The sequence below is a fragment of the Arachis hypogaea genome, chromosome 7 (genome assembly GCF_003086295.3).
Source record: "Arachis hypogaea cultivar Tifrunner chromosome 7, arahy.Tifrunner.gnm2.J5K5, whole genome shotgun sequence".
Taxonomy (NCBI): Eukaryota; Viridiplantae; Streptophyta; class Magnoliopsida; order Fabales; family Fabaceae; genus Arachis; species Arachis hypogaea.
This window is the reverse complement of record NC_092042.1, coordinates 71,666,927-71,692,023: the sequence shown is the minus strand read 5'-3', so window position 1 is coordinate 71,692,023 and position 25,097 is coordinate 71,666,927. Positions and strand designations below refer to the sequence as shown.

General features: G+C 35.4%; 1 non-coding gene across 1 annotated transcript; it reads right to left on the bottom strand.

Annotated features, from left to right (window-relative positions):
• Positions 1-18,727: 18,727 nt before the first annotated feature.
• Positions 18,728-24,579, bottom strand: LOC112703378 (uncharacterized). Its single transcript, XR_011864116.1, has 2 exons — positions 24,068-24,579; positions 18,728-19,115 (listed from the first exon to the last, which is right to left on the bottom strand). It is a non-coding gene; the product is annotated as an uncharacterized protein (transcript).
• Positions 24,580-25,097: the final 518 nt, after the last annotated feature.

Sequence of the window (25,097 nt, the reverse complement as noted above, 5' to 3'; positions counted from 1 at the left end):
TCAACCTATTCTCAATTACTGCAAAACAAGTACTTATTTCATGTTCTTTTACTTTTCACAGTCAAACCTGATAATTATTGATATCCTGACTAAGAGTTACAAGATAACCATAGCTTGCTTCAAGCCGACAATCTCCGTGGGATCGACCCTTACTCACGTAAGGTATTACTTGGACGACCCAGTGCACTTGCTGGTTAGTTGTTGGTGCACAAAATTGCAATCACACTTTTGCAATCCCGCACAACTAACCAGCAAGTGCACTGGGTCGTCCAAGTAATACCTTACGTGAGTAAGGGTCGATCCCACGGAGATTGTCGGATTGAAGCAAGCTATGGTTATCTTGTAAATCTTAGTCAGGATATCAGAAATTATCAGGATTGATTGTGAAAAGAAAAAGAACATGAAATAAGTACTTGTTTTGCAGTAATAGAGAATAGGTTGGGGTTTTGGAGATGCTCCATCTTCTGAATCTCTGCTTTCCTACTGTCTTCTTCTTCAAGCACGCAAGGCTCCTTCCATGGCAAGCTGTATGCAAGGGTTTCACCGTTGTCAGTGGCTACCTCCCATCCTCTCAGTGGAAATGTTCAACGCACCCTGTCACGGCACGGCTATCCATCTGTCGGTTCTCAATCAGGCCGGAATAGAATCCAGTGATTCTTTTGCGTCTGTCACTAACGCCCCGCCTTCAGGAGTTTGAAACTCGTCACAGTCATTCAATCATTGAATCCTACTCAGAATACCACAGACAAGGTTTAGACCTTCCGGATTCTCTTGAATGCCGCCATCAGTTCTAGCTTATACCACGAAGATTCCGGTTAAAGAATCCAAGAGATATCTACTTAATCTAAGGTAGAACGGAGGTGGTTGTCAGGCATACGTTCATAGTTGAGAATGATGATGATTGTCATGGATCATCACATTCATCCGATTTAAGAACAAGTGATATCTTAGAATGGAAGCAAGCATGATTGAATGAAAAACAGTAGTAATTGCATTAATCCATCAAGACACAGCAGAGCTCCTCACCCCAAACCATGGGGTTTAGAGACTCATGCTGTAGAAAATACAATGAGAAACGTGTAAAGTGTCATGAGGTACAGATACAATGTCAAAAGATCCTATTAATAGTAAACTAGTAACCTAGGGTATACAGAAATGAGTAAATGACGTAAAAATCCACTTCTGGGTCCACTTAGTGTGTGCTTGGGCTGAGCAATGAAGCATTTTCGTGTAGAGACCTTTTCTGGAGTTAAACGCCAGCTTTTATGCCAGTTTGGGCGTTTAACTCCAAGTTTTATGCCAGTTCCAGCGTTAAACGCTGGAAATTCTGAGGCTGATTTGCCACGCCAGTTTGGGCCATCAAATCTTGGGCAAAGTATGGACTATTATACATTGCTGGAAAGCCCAGGATGTCTACTTTCCAATGCCGTTAAGAGCGCGCCAATTGGGCTTCTGTAGCTCCAGAAAATCCACTTCGAGTGCAGGAAGGTCAGAATCCAACAGCATCTGCAGTCCTTTTCAGTCTCTGAATCAGATTTTTGCTCAGGACCCTCAATTTCAGCCAGAAAATACCTGAAATCACAGAAAAACACACAAACTCATAGTAAAGTCCAGAAAAGTGAATTTTAACTAAAAACTAATAAAAATATACTAAAAACTAACTAGATTATACTAAAAACATATTAAAAATAATGCCAAAAAGCGTATAAATTATCCGCTCATCAGTTGTGCAGAATTGCAAAAGTGTGATTGCAATTTTGTGCACCAAGTTTTTGGCGCCGTTGCCGGGGATTGTTCGAGTTTGGACAACTGACGGTTTATCTTGTTGCTTAGATTAGGACTGTTTTATTTTTTGTTGGTTTAGAGTCTTTTATTTGAGTTTAGTTTCATATTTTAAGTTTGGTGTCAATTGCATGCTTTTGTTTTCTTTTATTTTTCGAATTTGCCTATCCTTAGTCCTTTCTTGATCCTTAAAAATTCTAAGTTTGGTGTCTTCTTTGTGTTTTCCTTTAAGTTTTCGAAAATTTGGTGTCATTTTGTTGTTTTTCTCTTTTCTCATTTCAAAAAAATCAAATCTTTTTCAAAATAATTTTCAATCATATCTTTTCAATTGCTAATTCCAAAATCCTTTTAATTAACTAATTGATTTAGTTTTCAATTTGCTTTGATCTTGTTTTCTTTTAGTTTTCGAAAATTTATTTTATTTTCCTTTTATTTTATTTTATTTTATTTTTTTCGGTCAAAAAAAAATTTTACTTTACTTGTGAATTCATATCATATTCCCTTTCTCCATCATGGACTTAAGTGGAATTGAACAGTCCAGAAGGACTCTGGGGTCATATGCTAACCCCATTACAGCTGCATATGGGAGTAGCATCTGTATACCTCCCATTAAAGCAAGCAGCTTTGAGCTAAATCCTCAACTCATTATCATGGTGCATCAAAATTGCCAGTATTCCGGTCTTCCACAGGAAGAACCTACTGAGTTTCTGGCACAATTCTTACAAATTGCTGACATAGTACGTGATAAAGAGGTGGATCAGGATGTCTACAGACTATTACTGTTTTCATTTGCTGTAAAAGATCAAGCTAAGAGGTGGTTGAATAACCAACCTATAGCAAGCATAAAGACATGGAAACAGTTATCAGACAAATTCCTGAATCAATTTTACCCTCAAAAAAGGATGACACAGCTAAGGCTGGACATCCAAGGCTTTAAACAAGAGGATAATGAATCCCTTTATAATGCCTGGGAGAGGTATAGGGGTATGCTAAGAAAATGCCCCTTTGAAATGTTTTCAGAGTGGGTACAGTTAGACATCTTCTACTATGGGCTTACAGAAAAAGCTTAGATGTCTCTAGACCACTCATCTGGTGGATCTATACATATGAGGAAGACGATTGAAGAGGCTCAAGAGCTTATAGATACTGTTGCTAGAAATCAATATTTGTACTCTAGCAATGAGTTCTCTACAAAAGAAGAATTTATGGTAGTAGCCACTGATCCTAATCCTCAAGAACAGATGGTTGAGCTTAATCAGCAATTACACCTGATGACAAAACAGTTAGCAGAATTTAAAGAGATGCTCCAAGAAACTAAAATTGCTAACAAGAACATAAAATCACAGTTGAATCAGGCAAAACAGCAGTTATCTAAACAGATAACAGAAGAATGCCAAGCAGTTCAACTGAGGAGTGAGAAGACATTGAATAACACTGCTCAAAGCAGCAAGAAGCCAATAAAGGAACAATTGACAGAGGATAACCAAACCACTGTCCAAAATCCTTCTGAGGACAGTAAGAGCCCAGAGAGGAATACTCTTGGCGTCCAAACGCCAAAAAGGGGGGAAAGCTGGCGTTAAACGCCCATTCCCTGCCCAGTTCTGGCGTTCAAACGCCAGAAAAAGGGGAAAAGTTGGTGTTAAACGCCCAATCTTCACCTAATCCTGGCGTTCAAACGCCAATGGGGAATCAGACACCTGAGAGTGCTGATAGTAACCCCTCTAAAAAGGCTTTTCCAACCACCTCTGTAAGGAATAAACCTGCAGCAACTAAGGTTGATGAATATAAAGCCAAGATGCCTTATCCTCAGAAACTCCGCCAAGCGGAACAGGATAAGCAATTTGCCCACTTTGCAGGCTATTTAAGGACTCTTGAAATAAAGATTTCGTTTGCAGAGGCACTTGAGCAAATACCTTCTTATGCTAAGTTCATGAAAGAGATCTTAAGTCATAAGAAAGATTGGAGAGAAACTGAGAAAGTGTTTCTCACTGAAGAATACAGTGCAGTCATTTTGAAAAGCTTACCAGAAAAGCTTCAAGATCCAGGAAGCTTTATGATACCATGCACATTAGAAGGTGCTTGCACCAAGACAGCCCTGTGTGACCTTGGAGCAAGTATCAATCTAATACCTGCATCCACTATCAGAAAGCTTGGGTTGGCTGAAGAAGTCAAACCAACCCGGATATGCCTCCAACTTGCTGATGGCTCCATTAAATATCCATCAGGCATAATTGAGGACATGATTATCAAAGTTGGGCCATTCGCCTTTCCAACTGACTTTGTAGTGCTGGAAATGGAGGAGCACAAGAATGCAACTCTCATTCTAGGAAGACCTTTCCTAGCAACTGGACGAACTCTCATTGATGTACAAAAAGGGGAAGTAACCCTGAGAGTCAATGAGTATGAGTTCAAGTTGAATGCTGTAAAAGCTATGCAGCATCCAGACACATCGAATGACTGCATGGGCACTGACATTATTGACTCTTTGGTGGAAGAGATCAATATGACTGAGAGTCTCAAATCAGAGCTAGAGGACATCTTTAAAGATGTTCAGCCTAATTTGGAGGAATCAGAGAGAATAATAGAACCTCTGAAAATCCCTTAGGAAGAGGAAAAACCTCCCAAACTCAAGCTCAAACCATTACCATCATCCCTGAAATATGCATTTCTGGGAGAAGGTGATACCTTTCCTGTAATCATAAGCTCTGCTTTAAATTCACAGGAAAAGGAAGCACTGATTCAAGTGCTAAGGACACACAAGACAGCTCTTGGGTGGTCCATAAGTGATCTTAAGGGCATTAGCCCAGCAAGATGCATGCACAAGATCCTATTGGAGGATAATGCCAAACCAGTGGTTCAACCACAAAGGCGGCTAAATCCAGCCATGAAGGAGGTGGTGCAGAAAGAGGTCACTAAATTACTAGAGGCTGGAATTATTTATCCTATTTCTGATAGCCCCTGGGTGAGCCATGTCCAAGTTGTCCCCAAGAAGGGAGGCATGACAGTAGTTCATAATGAAAAAAATGAACTGGTTCCTACAAGAACAGTTACAGGGTGGCGTATGTGTATTGACTACAGAAGGCTCAATACAGCCACCAGAAAGGATCATTTTCCTTTACCATTCATAGACCAAATGCTAGAAAGACTAGCTGGTCATGATTATTACTGTTTTTTGGATGGCTATTCAGGTTACAACCAAATTGCAGTAGATCCTCAAGACTAAGAGAAAACAACATTCACTTGCCCTTCTGGCGTGTTTGCCTACAGGAGGATGCCTTTTGGTCTGTGTAATGCTCCTGCAACCTTTCAGAGATGCATGCTATCCATCTTCTCTGATATGGTGGAGAAATTCCTGGAAGTCTTCATGGATGACTTCTCAGTATATGGAGACTCATTCAGCTCCTGTCTTAACCACCTAGCACTTGTCCTGAAAAGGTGCCAAGAGACTAACCTGGTTTTAAACTGGGAGAAATGTCACTTTATGGTGATTGAAGGAATTGTCCTTGGGCACAAAATTTCAAGCAAGGGAATAGAGGTGGATAAGGCAAAGGTAGAGGTAATTGAAAAATTACCACCACCTGCTAATGTTAAGGCAATCAGAAGCTTTCTGGGACATGCAGGATTCTATAGAAGGTTTATAAAGGATTTTTCGAAAATTGCTAAACCTCTAAGCAACCTGCTAGCTGCCGACACACCATTTGTGTTTAACACACAGTGTCTGCAGGCATTTGAGACCCTGAAAGCCAAACTGGTCACAGCACTAGTCATCTTTGCACCAGACTGGACATTGCCATTCGAACTAATGTGTGATGCCAGTGACCATGCCATTGGTGCAGTGTTGGGACAGAGGCATAACAAGCTTCATCACGTCATTTATTATGTCAGCCGTGTTCTAAATGATGCACAGAAGAATTACACAACTACAGAAAAAGAGTTACTTGCAGTGGTCTATGCCATTGACAAGTTTAGATCCTATCTAGTGGGATAAAAGGTGATTGTGTACACTGACCATGCTGCTCTTAAGTACTTACTCACAAAGCAGGATTCAAAACCCAGGCTCATAAGATGGGTGTTGCTTCTGCAAGAGTTTGATATAGAAATAAGAGACAGAAAAGGGACAGAGAACCAAGTAGCTGATCATCTGTCCCGAATAGAACCAGTAGCTGGGGCGTCCCTCCCTTCTACTGAGATCTCTGAGACTTTCCCAGATGAGCAACTCTTTGCCATTCAGGAAGCTCCATGGTTTGCAGATATTGCAAATTACAAAGCTGTGAGGTTCATATCCCAGGAGTACAGCAGGGTGCAAAGAAAGAAATTAATTTCAGATGCCAAGTACTACCTATGGGATGAGCCATATCTCTTTAAGAGATGTGCAGACGGAATGATCCGCAGATGTGTACCCAGAGAGGAAGCACAAAGGATCCTATGGCACTGCCATGGATCACAGTATGGGGGACATTTTGGAAGTGAGCGAACAGCCACTAAAGTCCTCCAATGTGGCTTCTACTGGCCTACTCTCTATAGAGATGCCCGAGAGTTTGTGCGTAACTGTGACAGCTGCCAAAGAGCTGGTAACTTGCCTCACGGATACGCCATGCCTCAACAAGGGATCTTAGAGATTGAATTGTTTGATGTGTGGGGGATTGACTTCATGGGTCCGTTCCCACCATCATACTCAAACACTTACATTCTGGTGGCAGTGGACTATGTATCTAAGTGGGTAGAAGCAATTGCTACACCCACTAATGACACTAAGACCGTGCTGAAATTCCTCCAGAAACACATCTTCAGCAGATTTGGTGTTCCCAGAGTCTTAATAAGTGATGGGAGTACTCATTCCTGCAATAAACAGCTCTACTCTGCTATGGTCTGATATGGAATTAGTCACAAAGTGACAACCCCGTATCATCCACAGACAAATGGGCAAGCTGAAGTCTCTAACAGAGAGCTAAAAAGAATCCTAGAACGGACTGTAATTTCCCGTAGAAAGGATTGGGCAAAGAGCTTGGATGATGCTCTGTGGGCATTCAAGACTCCAATAGGAATCTCTCCATACCAACTTGTGTATGGCAAGGCCTGTCATCTGCCTGTGGAACTGGAACATAAAGCCTACTGGGCAACCAGATTCCTAAACCTGGATGCTAAGTTAGCTGGTGAAAAAAGACTGCTCCAGCTAAATGAGCTAGATGAATTCAGACTCAGTGCCTTTGAAAATGCAAAGATTTATAAGGAAAAGGCAAAGAAGTGGCATGACAAGAAGTTGTCATCCAGATTCTTTAAGCCAGGACAAAAAGTTCTGCTCTTCAACTCTAGGCTCAGATTGTTCCCAGAAAAACTTAAATCCCGGTGGAGGGGTCCGTATGTGATTACAGGAGTGTCACCATATGGATATGTTGAGCTTCAGGATACTGATTCTGACAAAAAGTTCATTGTTAATGGACAGAGGATCAAGCATTATCTTGAAAGCAATTTTGAGCAAGAATGCTCAAAAACTGAGGCTTGAATGATCCTTAGTGAAGGTCCAGCTAAAGACAATAAAGAAGCACTTGCTGGGAGGCAACCCAGTCATTAGCAGGTTATCTATTTTGTTTAATCAAAGTTTGATATATATTCTCAAAGGGCAAATATCAAAATTAAAGGAATTCACAGAGTTACAGAAGGATTCAGTGCAAAAAGCAGAGAAAAAGAGCTTGCTGGCGAAAAAAACGCCAGTAAAGGGTACTTTGGGCGTTAAACGCCAAAATGGGCACCATTCTGGGCGTTTAACGCCAGTAAAGGTGCCATTTGGGGCGTTAAACGCCAAAATGGGCACCATTCTGGGTGTTTAACGCCAGGTGTGCAGCATCCTGGGCGTTTAGCAAAACGCCCAGTCATAAAGGGGATTCTGGTGTTAAACGCCCACAATGGCCAGCATTTGGGCGTTAAACGCCAGAATGGATACCATTCTGGGCGTTTAACGCCAGAAAGGTGGGGGATGGACATTTCGCTTTCTAATCAAAATTTTTTCAAACTTTCCTGTTTTGATCCATAATTTTCTACATAAACACATTTCAAACTTTCATCATTCACCTTCAAATTTTCAAAAAAAATAAAATCATTCTTCAAATCTCTCTCAAATCCTTCCCAAATCTTCTTCAAAAACTCAAATTTTTCTCAAATTCTTTCCATATCTTCTCAAATCTCCTTCAAAATATTTGAAATCTCTCCCCTTACCTTATAAATACACGTTCGGCCACCCCTTTCTCCCCACCATTCGAATTTGCTCTCCTCCTCTCTCCCCTCTTTCCTTTCTTTTGCTTGAGGACAAGCAAACCTCTAAGTTTGGTGTGATTTTTCCGTGATCACTAAGCCAAGATTCATCAAGATCATGGCTCCTAAGGGAAAACAAACCAATTTAAGAGGCAAGAAAGAGAATAATTCAAAGAGTCCTTGGAATCAAGAGAAGTTCTTAACCAAAGAACATGAAGACCATTATCACAAAATAATGGGTCTGAGGTCAGTGATCCCGAAAGTCAAATTCGATCTAAAAGAAGATGAATATCCGGGGATCCAAGAGCAAATTCGAAACATAGGATGGGAAGTTCTAACCAATCTTGAGATAAAGGTTGGAAGAAATATGGTTCAGGAATTCTACTCAAATCTGTGGCTGACAGATATGCAAAGAATGACTGGAACTGCTTTCCATACTTACAGAACCATGGTCAGAGGAAAAGTTATCTACTTCCATCTGGACAAAATAAGAGAGGTCTTCAAATTACCTCAACTGCAAGATGATCCTGAATCCTTTAATAGGAGAATGGTGAGAGCAGATAAGGGGTTGGATCAAGTTCTAGAGGACATTTGCCTCCCTGGAACTAAGTGGATAACCAATTCAAAAGGTGTCCCAAACCAACTCAAGAGGGGAGACCTCAAACCAATTGCAAGAGGCTGGCTAGACTTTATTGGGCGTTCCATATTGCCCACTAGCAACCATTCTGAGGTCACTATCAAGAGAGTAGTGATGATTCATTGCATTATGCTTGGAAGAGAAGTGGAGGTTCATCATCTGATTGCTTGTGAGATCTACACAATTGCAAACAAGAATTCCACTGAAGCCAAACTGGCTTACCCAAGCTTGATCTCCTTGCTCTGTAAAGAGGATGGGGTGAAGATGGGAGTAGATGAATTCATCCCAATTGAACATCCAATCACCAAGAAGTCAATGGAAGGACAAATGCAAGACAACTCCATCAAAAAGAGGGCGCAGAAGTTCCTCCCTGAATTTCCTAAAATTGACTACTGGGCCAGCCTAGAAGCATCTATCACCAAGCTGCAAGAAACTATGGAACAACTTAAGGAAGAACAGCAGAATCAGAACTGCATGCTCTGCAAATTACTGAAGGAACAAGAGAAGCAGGGGCGTGAACTTCAAGAGTTAAAACGCCAAAAGCTCACCCCACAAGTTGAGGGAGCATCCACTTCTCAAAATCAAGGTTGTTGAGTCCTAACTCTGTGATAACCTCTATTATTAGGAGTCTATTTAAATTTTTGTTTTCTATTAGTCTTATCTTATATCTATCTTTGAGTCTTGTTCTTAATTCATGATTAATAAAATTTAAGGTTCATGTCCTAAAGCTATGAATGTCCTATTAATCCATCACCTCTCTTAAATGAAAAATGCTCTAATCACAAAAGAACAAGAAGTACAGGATTTCGAATTCATCTTTGAAACTAGTTGAATTAGTTTGATGTGGTGACAATACTTTTTGTTTTCTGAATGAATGCCTGAACAGTGCATATGTCTTTTGAACTTGTTGCTTTAAGAATGTTAAAATTGTTGGCTCTTGAAAGAATGATGGAAAAGGAGAAATGTTATTGAGGATCTGAAAAATCATCAAATTGATTCTTGAAGCAAGAAAAAGCATTCAAAAAAACGAGAAAATAAAAAATAATAAAGTTGTGATCCAAAGCAAAAAGAGTGTGCTTAAGAACCCTGGACACCTCTAATTGGGGACTCTAGCAAAGCTGCGTCACAATCTGAAAAGGTTCACCCAAATATGTGTCTGTGGCAGGAATGTATCCGGTGGTAATACTGGAAGACAAAGTGCTTTGGGCCACAACCAAGACTCACAAGGTAGCTATGTTCAAGAATCACCATACTTAACTAGGAGAATCAATAACACTATCTGAGTTCTGAGTTTCTATAGATGCCAATCATTCTAAACTTCAAAGGATAAAGTGAGATGCCAAAACTGTTCAGAAGCAAAAAGCTACTAGTTTCGCTCATCTAATTGGAGCTAAGTTTCTTTGATATTTTGGAGTCTATAGTATATTCTCTTCTTTTTATTCTATTTTGATTTTCAGTTGCTTGGGGACAAGCAACAATTTAAGTTTGGTGTTGTGATGAGCGGATAATTTATACGCTTTTTGGCATTATTTTTAGTATGTTTTTAGTATAATTTAGTTAGTTTTTATTATATTTTTATTAGTTTTTAGTTAAAACTCACTTTTCTGAACTTTACTATGAGTTTGTGTGTTTTTCTGTGATTTCAGGTATTTTCTGGCAGAAATTGAAGGCCCTGAGCAAAAATCTGATTCAGAGGCTGAAAAGGACTGCAGATGCTGTTGGATTCTGACCTTTCTGCACTCGAAGTGGATTTTCTGGAGCTAAAGAAGCCCAATTGGCGCGCTCTTAACGGCGTTGGAAAGTAGACATCCTGGACTTTCCAGCAATGTATAATAGTCCATACTTTGCCCGAGATTTGATGGCCCAAACCGGTGTTGCAAATCAGCTTCAGAATTCCCAGCGTTTAACGCCAGAACTGGCATAAAAATTGGAGTTAAACGCCCAAACTGGCATAAAAGCTAGCGTTTAACTCCAGAAAAAGTCTCTACACATGAAAGCTTCAATGCTCAGCCCAAGCACACACTAAGTGGACCCCGGAAGTAGATTTTTACGTCATTTACTCATTTCTGTATACCCTAGGTTACTAGTTCACTATTAATAGGACCTTTTGATATTGTATCTCTACCTCATGACACTTTACACGTTTTTCATTGTATCTTCTACTGCATGAGTCTCTAAACCCCATGGTTGGGGTGAGGAGCTCTGCTGTGTCTTGATGGATTAATGCAATTACTACTGTCTTTCATTCAATCACACTTGCTTCTATTCTAAGATATCACTTGTTCTTCAACTTGATGAATGTGATGATCCGTGACACTCATCATCATTCTCGCTTATGAACGTGTTCCTGACAACCACCTCCGTTCTACTTTAGATTGAGTGAATATCTCTTGGATTCTTTAATCAGAATCTTCGTGGTATAAGCTAGAATTGATGGCGGCATTCAAGAGAATCCGGAAGGTCTAAACCTTGTCTGTGGTATTCTGAGTAGGATTGAAGGATTGAATGACTGTGACGAGCTTCAAACTCCTGAGGGCTGGGCATTAGTGACAGACGCAAAAGAATCACTAAATTCTATTCCAACCCGATTGAGAACCGACAGATGATTAGCCGTGCTGTGACAGAGCGCGTTGAACATTTTCACTGAGAGGATGGGAGGTAGCCATTGAAAACGGTGAAACCCTACATACAGCTTGCCATGGAAGGAGTCTTGCGTGCATGAAGAAGAAGACAATAGGAAGGCAGAGATTCAGAAGATAGAGCATCTCCAAAACCTCAACCTATTCTCAATTACTGCAAAACAAGTACTTATTTCATGTTCTTTTACTTTTCACAATCAAACCTGATAATTATCGATATCCTGACTAAGAGTTACAAGATAACCATAGCTTGCTTCAAGCCGACAATCTCCGTGGGATCGACCCTTACTCACGTAAGGTATTACTTGGACGACCCAGTGCACTTGCTGGTTAGTTGTGCAGAATTGCAAAAGTGTGATTGCAATTTTGTGCACCACTCATCCTCCCCCAAATAAAATTACTACCTTCATTTTTGAAAAATAATGATAAAATAAGTATTAAATGTAACCCCAACACAGGAAAACAAAAGTAAAAATGAAAGACGTTGAAATAGAATACCAACCTGATAAAAGCAACTGGCAGAAAATGGGGGCAGAGCAGAGAGACAGCACAAACACAGAGCCAAAATGTGCAGAAGCAGAACAAAGCAGAAAAAAGTGAAGTGGATATGAAACTAGAAAGACTGAAAAAATGAAACGGACGAAGGAAGAAAAAGCAAAAAACCAACACGGTTGTGAAGAATGAAAAACCAAAAATACCCTTTGCAACCAACAAACATAGAAGGGCAAAATTGGAAAGGCAGCCCAAGCCCCCTCGCGCAATAAGTGCTCTCTCTAAAAAATGCAACTGACAACACACATTTGAAAACGAAACAAGCGTAAGAAGACAGAAAGTTCACACCAACCGCAACACAGACTACGAGGCTGATAAACCCTACAAACTGACATATTCTAAAGACCCGACACGCCGGCCCTCCGCCATAGGCTGGCCCGTCGAGTAAATCTCTGAGAACCTTACCTCCTGTTCTGGCATATCAAGGAAGGCTGTGAACGGCCAAAATCATATCCTCCAACGATGAAGACCGACCTTGTTCGCTCTCCCGCTGCGGGGGCAACTGTTATGGATCCGGCCAACGGATTTCATACACATAATAGCCTCCGAAGCCGACTACCCGGGACCAAACCGCACCGTTCTTCTAGAAGGCTTTAAACTGGCCCATTAGAGCTCCTAACCAACATTCAAATTCAAAGGACTCCCTTATCTTGGCCAGATAATATAAGATAAGATACTCACCATCACCTATATAAAAGGGAGTTCTGAGCTCCTCTTAAATACGACATTCATTCTATATACCTTATACCTCTCAAATCCATTCTGCCTTGAGCGTCAGAGTGTCTTTGTAGGTATCTCCCTCCTCATTGCTCTAGTCAAAGAATTCGGCATCCGCCCCAACCCGCAAGTTCCCAATCCATCTCTCAACCCGTACCGGACACATCTTGTACAAATTTCTCTCCGAACAGTGTGGCGGCAATGAACTCTGGTATGCAATTTGGGAGTTCAAATGTCAACCAGAAATCAAGAATTTCTAATGAAAAGTGATGTATGATGGTTTACTTGTAAAGTGAAAATTGTACGGAAAAATCTATTGAATATAACCACTCTTTTCACAGTGCCAAGTTGAAGATGAGTCTATTTATTACTATTTTTGTGGATGTTCAGATGTAATTGAAGTCTGGAAAGCCAACTCCATATTTGTCCCAACTCAACTTAAAGAACCATGGAGGTGGTGGTTAAGATTTATAAACATGGTAGAAAATGAAAGATGAGGAGAAGACAGAACAACTTTGGCCGTTTATTCTGCATAGTGGATTTGGAGAACAAAGAACGAGTTCACCTTTGAAAAAGTTAGAAGATCTCCCCTCTTAGTTGCAAAGTTTGCTCGTCGAGCTATAGAAGAAGGAAGAAGACCCATATGAATTCATTCTCTCTCTCCCTCCCTCCTTTTGCGCTGTTGTGACCCTTGAAAGAAGATGAAAGTTCTATCTGATAACATTCTCTTTCTCTAATGCTTGGTCTTTGAGTTTTTTTGTTGGATAATTTTCATTTTCTTCCTATGCTTGTAGTCCTAAGTGAACCATACATTTCATTTTAGTTTTAAAATAAAATCATCTACCTTTGAGGGAAAAAAAACTCTAAGGGTATTTAGGCCGATTATGCTCTTACCGCACAATTCTATAGATCTGTGGCTGAAGTTATGTCCTAATGGTAAAGTTTTTTGCTTTCAAATATGTCACAAGAGGCTCGATCTATAACTAGAGTGATAAAAAAGCCATACATTGTGTGTGTAAATGGGTGAGTGTGTATAACCAAAAAAAATAAAATCCTTCAGTCTTTAATCAACGTGAACCCCTTTCTCTTCTCTTTTACTTTTGACATTCAAAAATAGTATCTCGTATTCTCGTTAGCAATTCTTGCTAAATACCAGAATAACACCAACAAATTGTGTATAACTTGCTTAGTGGCTTGAATCTGTTGGTGAAGTTGTTAGAGCTTTGAGCATTCTTTTTTTCCAAGTTACTATTTCATGATAAATTATATGATTTTTTTTCTTTTTAATAATTTTTTTGAACATTATAAAGGATAGTTGCAAATTTTGTTTGTGAAGAGTTATTCTTGGGTTTGGTAGTTTCATGCATCAGTAAATGATAGGGTTTTTATTCCTTTTTTCATCAATGGAGGAGAGCCAATAGTTCTTTAATAGACATTGAATAATTTTGGGCAAGACATTATCTTACGAAAATTGATTTAGTGATTTAATAGCGTTAGTTTAATAATTTTTGTTGTTTAAATGTAGTTGAATTATCTTCCATCAAAATATACATCCACCAAAACTGTCCACTCCAAATTTATTCTTGCCAAGAATGTGCATGAATATGATGGGAATGAGTCTTCTAATGACTATAAGTGTGAAGATAATTTGTACAAGTTATTTGTATTTTTGGTGATGTTAGAATATAATTAGGATCAATTAGGATCAATTATCATTATTTAACATATCTCAATATTTATTATAGGATATTACGTCTTTATTATTTCGATTCTCTTAGCACCTATAAATATTGTTCTATGTTGTATCACATTCTAGACAAATTGAACAGACAATTTGAATATACTCAATAATATACCATCTTTTCTCCAATTTAGTCTCTTGTTTCTAACATGGTGAGCAATAGAAAAAAGTTTGTGAGTATTCAAGTTGTCTGTTCAATTTGTCTAGAATGATACAACATAGAACGGTATTTATAGGTGCTAAGAGAATCGAAATAATAAAGACGTAATATCCCATAATAAATATTCAGATATGCTAAATAATTCTAATTGATTCTAATTGATTCTAATTATATTCTAACATTCCCCCTCAAACTCAAGTGATAACTTGAGTTTGAAACTTATTAAAAACAACGAATAGAATGGGTGTAGACGGAACTGTCGAAAGGAAGCGCAGACGGAACTGCCACTTGTCTGAAGGAAGTGCAGATAGAACTGCCGCTTGTCTGAAGGAAGCACAAACGGAACTGGCACTATCTGAAGAAAATGCAAACGGAACTGTCGAAAAGAAATGCAGACAGAATTGCCACAAGAAAACACAGACGAAACGCAGATGGAACTGCTACGAGAGAACACAGACGGAACTACCGGAAGATAACACATACAAAACTGTGGCAAGAGTGGCTAGCTACCGAAAAACTACTGAAAAGATGGTGAGCTGCCGGAAAACTATTGAAAAGTGACAAAGTGCGAAGAGATGACAAACTATCGGAAGGTGACGAAAAACATATGGTTTCTCCATGAGAATAAGTAAGTAGTGATGAGCTAATTGGTGAGGTCAAAAAAGCATCAAAGCATTAACAAAAGAGAAGGAAAAAATAGCACGAAAGAAAAGTATAAAAAGTATGGTGATTTCATCAGAAGAAAATCAATTTATCATCCTCAAGGAGGATACCATGACTCTGATACCATGTTAGAATGAGGTGAAAGAGCAATAGAAAAAATGTTTGTGAGTATTCAAGTTGTCTGTTCAAATTGTCTAGAATGACACAACATAGAACGGTATTTATAGGTTCTAAGAGAATCGAAATAATAAAGACGTAATATCCTATAATAAATATTCAGATATGCTAAATAATGCTAATTGATCCTAATTGATTCTAATTATATTCTAATAGGTGAAAAAGCTATCAACAGTAGCATTGACTCAAAAAAAAATAAATTAAAAAAATTGAGAAATTTTCAAAAATATTTTTAAAATTAGTGTCGTTTGTTTGAGTCTAGTGTCAACTCTTAAGTTTGGTGTTCTTTGTGTGTTCTTTGTTTACTTTGAATTTTCGAATTTGTTCTTAGTGTTCTTTCTTAGTATTTAAGTTGTTCTTGTTTCTTTTCTTGTTTTGATCTTAAAATTTTTAAGTTTGGTGTCTTTTGGTGTTTGTTTTCTTAATTTTCGAAAATTAGTGTCTTTTGATCTAAAAAATTGAGTTTGGTGTCTTTTGATTATTTTTCTCTTTCTTCATTAATTCAAAAAATAAAAAATATCTTTTTTATCTTTATTTCAAAAATTCTTTTCAAAAATTCCACAAAAAGTTCAAATTTTAATTTCAAATCATTATCTTATTTTATCTTAATTTCAAATTTCAAATTTCAAATCTTATCTCTTTTTTAAATCTTTTCAAATCTTTTCTTTTAAATTTGAATCTTTCCTATCTTATCTTTCTTTTAAAATTTTAAAATTAAAAACCTTTTCAAATCTTTATCTTATCTTTGATTTATCCTTCTTTAAATTTCAAATAATTATCTTATCTTATCTTAATTTTAAATTTCAAAATCAAATCATTTCAAAAATCAAATCTTTTTCAAATCTTTATCTTATCTTATTGCAATTTCAAAATTTAAAATCAAATCTTTTTCAAATCCTTTCAATTCTTATCTTATCCTAATTCAAATTTCAAATTTCAAAAATAAAATCTTTTTTAAATCTTATCTTATTTTCAAATCTTTCTTAATTAGTTACTTGTTTTCTTTTTCTTCTTTTTCAAAACTTCCTAACTAATTCTTCTCTCTTCTATTTTCGAAAACTTCCGTTCTATTTCTCTCGCTTCTTTTTCAAAAATCATCTTTCAATTTTCAAAATCTTTTTAGTTAATTAGCTTTTAATTTCCTATTTAATAAATAAATAAAATAAAAACAAAAACACTTTAATTCTAATTTCTCTTTTTACTTCTTAATTTTTGAATTCTTTACCCCCTTTATTCGAATTATTCGTCTCACTCTTCTATCTTCATTCTTCTTTCTTCTTCACATCTCACAAGGAGTTTTCTATCCTTTAACATAGAGCTCCCATTCTTTTTCTTTCTTGCTTTCTTTTTCTTGTTTATGAGCAGGAACATAGATAAAGAACCTCTCTTTGATCTGAATCCTGAACCTGAGGACCCTAAGGAAGCGTTTGCAACAAGTTAAAGCACAACGCTCCAGAAGAGATCTCACAGAACTTTTTGAACAAGAAACTGAAAGTACAGACATGGCAGCTGAACCGAATAATGAAGGAGATGCAAGGAAGATTCTTGGTGACTTTACTACACCAACTTCTGATTTCTATGATAGAAGTATCTCCATACCTGCCATTAGAGCAAATAACCTTGAGCTTAAGCCTCGGTTAGTCTCTCTAATACAACAGAATTGCAAATTTCATGGACTTTTCCCACATTAGTTCTTATCTGAATTCTTGCAAATCTGTGACATTGTTAAGACCAATGGAGTGGATCCTGAGATCTACAGGCTTATGCTTTTCCCTTGCTGTTAGAGACGGAGTTAGGATATAGTTTGATTCTCAGCCTAAGAAAAGCCTAGACTCTTGGAAAAAGCTAGTCAATGCTTTCTTGGCCAAGTTCTTTCCACCTCAAAAAATGAGCAAGCATAGGGTGAAAGTTCAAACCTTTAGACAAAAAGATGGTGAATCCCTCTGCGAAGCTTGGGAAAGATACAAACAACTGATCAAGAGGTGTCCTTCTGACATGCTCTTAGAATGGTTTATCCTAGGAATCTTCTATGATGGTCTATCTAGAGTGACAGAAGTCCAAATGGCACGCTTTCAACGACTATGAAATGCTAACATCCAAGGCTTTTTAGAAATATATAATAGTCCATACTTTGCTTCGAAAATGAAGGCCCAAAACTGGCGTTCAACGCCAGCCACCAGCTCCATTCCTGGCGTCCAGCACCCACAGGGGAGCAGCTAGCATCCAACGCCCAAAAGGAAGTCCCTAATAAGCCTTCAACACCCTTAAGGGGTACTAGCTCGTGGAGACACTTAAAGATCATCCCAAACACTCACCAAGTGGGCTCCATAAGTGAATTTTTGCACCTCTAAGACTAGTCTATCATATTTCTATAATCCTTAGTCATTAGATTAGTATATATAGGAGAAGATCACCCTTGTTTAGGATCTTCTTCCTCCCCCATTCGAATTCATCACTACTTTTGTACAGTTTGAGTCACTATCCTCCTAAGGTTAAGGTTAGGAGCTCTGCTGAGTTTTATGGATCAATAATGTTACTGTTCTAGTTCAATATGTTTGATTCTATTCTCTTATACAAGCTCATTCTTCATCTTATGAATTGAGGATGACCTGTGAAAATCACCCTTATTCTACATGGATTCCGTGCGAGTTTTGACCAGATAGCATTGAACCAAAATTAGAGATTGCATTGCAGATTTCAATGGAGTACCTAGGCAATTTTGGATACGTGACATAAAATTTCGTTGACTGTGGGTAAGTGAGATCTCTGTGGCGTTAAGGCTAGAGTCAAAGAAGTAGCACTTTCTAATCCGAAAAATCTGCCTTGTCTGTGGCACCTTGAGTAGGATCGTGAAGGGGAGTGGATTGTTTAAAGCTTCATCTTCTGCTACAGTGAGAAACCTAGAGGTGGCTTGATGAGAGGGCATGAGTCACTTCAACATGGTGGATTTCTGCAGTAGAGGATGTTAACTTGATGAGAGGACATGAGTTAATCACTTACGGCTTCCATTGAAGGAATAAGAAAGTTATTGAAGAAGACAGTAAAAAAAGTTAATCCGGAAAGACAAAGCATCCTCGAAGCCTCAACCGTTCTCATGCCATTGATTCCACACCTATTTAGTAACGTTTTATTTATGTGTCTGTTTTTATGCATTTTCTCGTGACAACTATATTTTCTATCCGCCTAATTAAAATCTGCAAGATAACCACTGCTTGCTCAAACCAACAATCTCCGTGAAACCGACCCTCAATCACCTAAAGAATTATTTGGACGACCTAGTATACTTGTCGATCTATCTCTGTGAGATGTGTAGAGCCAGTTTTGTACACCATGTTTAGATATATATTATTTATAAAAAACTAAAAAATTAGTAGAATTTATTATTTTTATTATTAATATACTTAAAAATATAAATTAAAAATAAATTATTAAATTACTAAATTAAAAATATTAGATTCATGAATAATGACTAAAATAATGACAAAAAAAACAATAAATTCTGTTAAAACTTGAACATTTCCCTATTTAAAATATATTTTTACAGAATTAGCAAGATGGATTGGAAAAGTTAGCCAATGCTGGGAGTCCTAATGACCTTGTCAGATTCATCAACATAAATTCGAACTCGTTGTGATCGAAAATCAAAAGTGACAGAATAACCCGGTAGAATCAGCTGGATATCAGCCTCATCCATCTCCTCCTTTATCTTCTTTTTTGCTTTTTCAGAAGTGGTGCCTACCAGCTCCGGCCAACTTATTTTCTTGGGATTGTTTGATCCCACAGGTTGATTGTAAGACACTGATAACAAGATGTTAAACATGTTATAAAAAAATTATATACGTGGACTATGCCGTAAGTTTCATCATTATGCAGGCTCTGAATTGTTAAGCAACTATTAATCACTTAATTATATTTTATATTGAAAAAAAATTTTAAATAATTTCTGACAATTATTTTAAAAGATAAAAAAAAATTTTAATAAAAAAATATTTTTTTAATTTTTTATCTTTATTTTTATGAGACAAATTAGATATGATTAATATTCTTTTCTGTATTATCGAAATAAACCTATGTGATAGAATAGAGATAGTTACTGAAAAATTATGCAGAAATATATTGGTACAGATGTAACATCAATGATGATACTACCAGTTATTAACTTATTATCTTTGAGGCAATGACTATGCTTCAGAAAATAGCAGACATCTGATAACTAGAAGATAAGATGTTGGTTGTTATTATTGATGTATTTTCGTAATGGCAATTGATTGTGTTTTTACAACTATGAGATAGAGATAAATAAATCCTTTTGTTTGCGGTTCAATGGTGGAATATTTGGAGAGCTCGAAATACTTAGATTTTAGAAGAGGTGAAGAGAAGTCATGAATTGAGATAGTGGAGGCGACAAAGAAGATGATTCGAGAAGAACAAAGTGTTTGAAAACCTTAAAGAAAGCTCACTTTCCCTTTCTTATTTCTTTTATTCTTACAGAACTTACTTTTAAATTGGCTGATGTCTTTTGGTAAGTTCAGGATAAATGTATTCTTTAATCTTTTATCAAAGAATAAAATTTATTATCTTTGATAATAAGAAAAACTATACGTGTATTTATAAAAAAAACAAATGATGGCTAATATTATATGTATTTAATATATAAATAATATTTAAAAAAAAATACATATATTTAGTATATAAATATATATCAGCACTAACTATCAGCAACCTATGGAAGATAACAATGTGTCCGTGGATATTCAATTTTTCATTTGATTGCTCTGCGGTTGCAGATTGTGATCGTCTTTTTAGCCGGCCGGGGACTGCTTTTCTGTGGAGGATACAAGAAGCTCTTGAAAAGAGGCAAAAGAAAGAAAGACTAGGTACTTTCACAGTTTCACTTCTGGCTTTAATTGTTATAACTAAATAAACTTTTATAATCAAAATACTCTAAAGTTTGATGTTTCTTATTTTTTAAATTAGAAAGTAACCATTATATCTCTAGGTTTAGAGATATTTATAGCTTAGATCATATTTACATTGGATATGTAATTTGTAGATATATTTGATGCCTTCTTGATATTACCACAACTACAGTAATTTAATTACAATGTAATTATTGAATATCATCACGGTTTTAACTTTTATTTATTTAAATTGCAATTCTCATTTTTATCCACAAATATTTAAACGGATAACAAACTTATTTAAAAAAGAAAAAAATATCGTTATATTCATAAAAGGATTTAAATTACGATTATTATCTTTTATATATATTTAAAATTTAAACTAGAGCACACACTAAAATTGTATTTGTTTTTAAAGATAGAATAAAATAAGATATTGAAAATAAGACACAAAAAATAGAAATACAAAATTTTGTATTTTTGTATTTTATTTGATAGTAAATTAAAATAAATTATAAAATTTAATTTATTTTTTTATTTAAAAAATTAAAAAAATATAATAATAAAAAATAAAAATTATAAAATTAACAAAATAACAAAAAATAAAAAATAAAATATATTTTTTGTTAATATTTTTGTATCTTTTTTTATTGGAATAAATATAAAATATATTAATTCAATATTTTTAGATATAATATTTTTATTTATATCTTATTTGTCAAATATAATTTTATATTTCTATATCTTTATCTTAGTATTTTATCGAGTTAAGCTCCAAAATGGTCCCTGAGATTGGCGTTGTGCACTAAAATTGTCCCTGAGATTTTAATTGTACCAATTACGTCCCTGAGTTTGAAAAAAGTGCACCATATTAGTCCCTGACCCATTTTTCATTAAAGACGTGATGACCTGGCATGATGATGTAGACTATAAGTGACACGTGTCACTTCATGATTTGGCCACATGTAATAGTATGATGATGTGGCGTCCAGTGATATGTGTCATGCTGATGTGGATGGTTGTGCCACATGTCACAATACTATTTGGCCACGTGTCCATTTGTACCACGTGTCGCAACACTATTCGTCCACGTGTCATCCATTATGTCATCGTTGTATATGCACCAAATTAGTCCCTCACTTTGCATTAAGTGACTCATTTTAGTCCCTGAAATTGAATGTCGTGCATCAAACTAGTCCCTTCACCAGTTTTTTTCATTTTTTCTATAAATTAAAAGTTCTTAAAATTTTTAAATGCATTAATTTCAATTCTATTTTTTCACATATTCTTCAAATAAAAGTATTTTTATAAAATATTTTTTCTCTTACGAATACCCTAACCGCCGACTTGGAGTTGACGTGAGGACTTTTCAAGCATCTTCACTGCCATCTCCGACCTCTTTCAATACTTTTATAAAATATTTTTTTCTTGCGAATATCCCTAATAACCGTCGTTTTGGAGTTGACGTGAAGACATTTCAAGCTTCCCTCATTACCATCTCCGACCACTTTCGTCTAGACTGCCGAGGTCAAAGATGGTAGTGAGGGTGCTTGAAGTGCTTTCAATCTAGCCCATTTACACATAACAAAAATGTGTATTTCATAAGAAAAAAATGTTTATTCTAATAATTAATTTTTTGTTGAAAACACATGTTTTTTTATGAAAAAAATGTGTCTAATCAATTATATAATTATTTTTTATAATAACATACTTATATATTACAAAATTTACCAATGTTAAATTATTAAAAAAATTATATAATTAAAACTAAAATCTTAAAATTTTTTATGAAAGCACTTGTATTTAAACGATAATGAAAAAATAGAATTGAAATTAGTGTATCCAAGATATTAAAATTTTAAATTTAAAAAAATGAAAAAAATTGGTGAAGGGACTAGTTTGGTGCACGATATTTAATTTTAGGGACTAAAATGAGTCACTTAATGCAAAGTGAGGGACTAATTTGGTGTATATACAACAATGACATAATGGATGACACGTGGACGAATACTGTTGCGACACATAACACAAACGGACACGTGACCAAATAACATTGTGACACGTGGCACAGCTATCTACGTCAGCATGTCACGTGTCACTGGTCACCACATCATCATACCATTACTCGTGGCTAAATCATGAAGTGACACGTGTCACTTACAGTCCACGTCATCATGCTATGTCATCACGTCGTTAATAAAAAATATGTCAGGAACTAATATGGTACATTTTTTTCAATCTCAGAAACGTAATTGGTACAATTGAAATCTCAGAAACGATTTTAGTACATGACGCCAATCTAAAAAACCATTTTAGGATTTAACTCGTATTTTATCCCTATAAACAAATATAACCTAACATATACACAAGTGATTAGGACTCGATGTTAATTTTAGGTGCTTATTTAATTAATTGTTGTCGGCTTTGTGATAAGGATGAGTTGAGCTGTAGTATTTCATATATATATATATATATATATATATATATATATATATATATATATATATATATATATGTGTGTGTGTGTGTTGTTGATGATTAGGTTCTTATATTGTCTCGGAAATGTATTAGGGGATATATACACACACAAAGGTAGCAAATTAAATCATAGTACTAATTTTATAATAGCATAAATCATAACAAAGTTTGGAGTTTGGACTGTTAGGTAGTATTTGTTTTGAGATAGTGGAATAGAAATTAGGAGATTGAGATACAGTATTATATTTGTTTGGTTCAGAAATTAATACTAAAATTTCTGTCTCTGTACCTAAAATTTCAGTATTTCAATACCTCAAAAAAATAAGAACATGGGAGATTGAATTTTTTAGAGACGAAAACTGAAATTTTAATAACATTTTATATCTAAAATACCCTCATTTCAATTAATTAATTCCAATTTCATCTTTTGTACAAATTAATTTAGAGTTTTATTCTTATTTCAATTTCTGTCTTTCACTTTACACCAACAGAATACTAAAATTTATTTTAGTTTCTGTCTCTTAATCTCTATCTCTCGATCTCAATCTTTCAATCTCTCTCTACCAAATATTACCTTATAGAAAGGTCATGATTAAGTCATACATGACACTTTAATTTTGGCTCAATTTTTTTTTGTGTTTTTGATAAAATAGCTGCTTCTCTTCTTTTTCATTTTTTATTTATTTAAAAACTTAAAGGCATTTGAGAGAGTGCGAGTGAGAGAGGGAGAGGGAGAGAGAGTGTTGGTCACACGATTTTAAACTCAAAAGAGATTAAAAAAATTAAATCATTAAACTGTACATTCAATTACTGTTAAATAATACTAGAAAACTAATATTATATTAGTCAATTTTAATTAATATTAAAATAAGTTATCAAAAAAAATTAATATCTAAAATTCACTAAAATAAATTTTTTATTTAACTATTTAAATTTTAGATATTCTTAGTTGAGTTTTCATTAATTTTATTTTTAAGAGTTTTAGATTTTTTCTTATATCAAATATTGACAATAATCTTAGTTGTTCTATATTAATTTCCAAGAGTTTATCAATTACTATTTGATATGGTAAGTTAAATATAAAACTAAAAATATAAAATAAATAAAAGTGAATATAAACAACAATTTAATCCAAAGTTATAACTTAAATGCGTAAAAATTGAAATACCAACATAAACACAGAACAGTATAAAAGTATAGATTGAGGGGAATTTTAATCTAAACCTCTATATAATTTTTCGGTGTTTTCACACATACATGAATGATTTTGCGATTATACAAAATTAATTAAAGAGTTAACAGAATCAATTTTTGTTTTTAATTTGCACGAAATATAATAATATTTAGAAATAGCAAAAAATTATGACTTACTTGGCAACCCCTCATTAGGCTTTTCCAGAGGAGGATTAGCTGATCCTTGTCCTTCATCTTTTTCTGCCATGAATAATAACTAAGAAGCTAAGGATGTTAGTGCTATTTTTTTTAACGATTGCTTAGCGATGAAAGTTATATATAACTCAAGCTTGAACCTTAAGGATGAAGGAATAATAACGTAATGAAGAATATATATATGAAATGGCGGTGTTAAACGTTGCCACCTCTTTTTTGGACATTTGTGTTGATGAGACAAAAAATGTAGACTTTTTCAATGTCTCTCATTGATTTTGTCGTGCCGCGTCATCTTACTTTGGACTATATATTTATTATCGTGGTATAATAATGCAGCTACATAAAAATTAAAATACTTTCCATATGTCCAAAAAAAAAAAAAAAGAGAAATACTTTCCAAATATCAAATGGTACTACGTTCAACGTCAAATAATTATTTGTCCTCCACCCAATTTTATTTGATCTTAAATAACTGTTTATTCAAAAAAAAAAAAAAACAACTACTAACAAATATTTGTACTTTCTTAAGCATGTTAAAGCAGAAATTTTGATATTTTTAATAACATTAAATGTATAAAATATTTTGCCATATTTTTTACTTTAGAAATCTTAATAAATGTCGTAAGGATACTTGCTAGTAATTTGCCTTCTACAGATGTGTGATAATACTTAAATTTTACTAATTATGACACTATTAAATGGAAGAGAAAACATGTAATATTTAAAATAGTTATTTTACTTCTTATAACTCTTTAAGATTATTTTGATCAATAAATTCAAAACAGTGAGGATAGAATTAACCTTTTAATTTTTGGTCGAGGCTATGTTTCAATGATAAAGATGTTCTAGCCTAACTCAACAAGAATTGAAAGTTCATTAAGCGAATCTATGATCTAGTCATGCGATGAAATGTTCATTATGTGACACGATCTCTTTAGCTGGACAACTGGTAGAAACTTTTAAAGAGATAGGTTCAAACAAGAGGGCCACCCGACGAATGAGAATAAAGAAG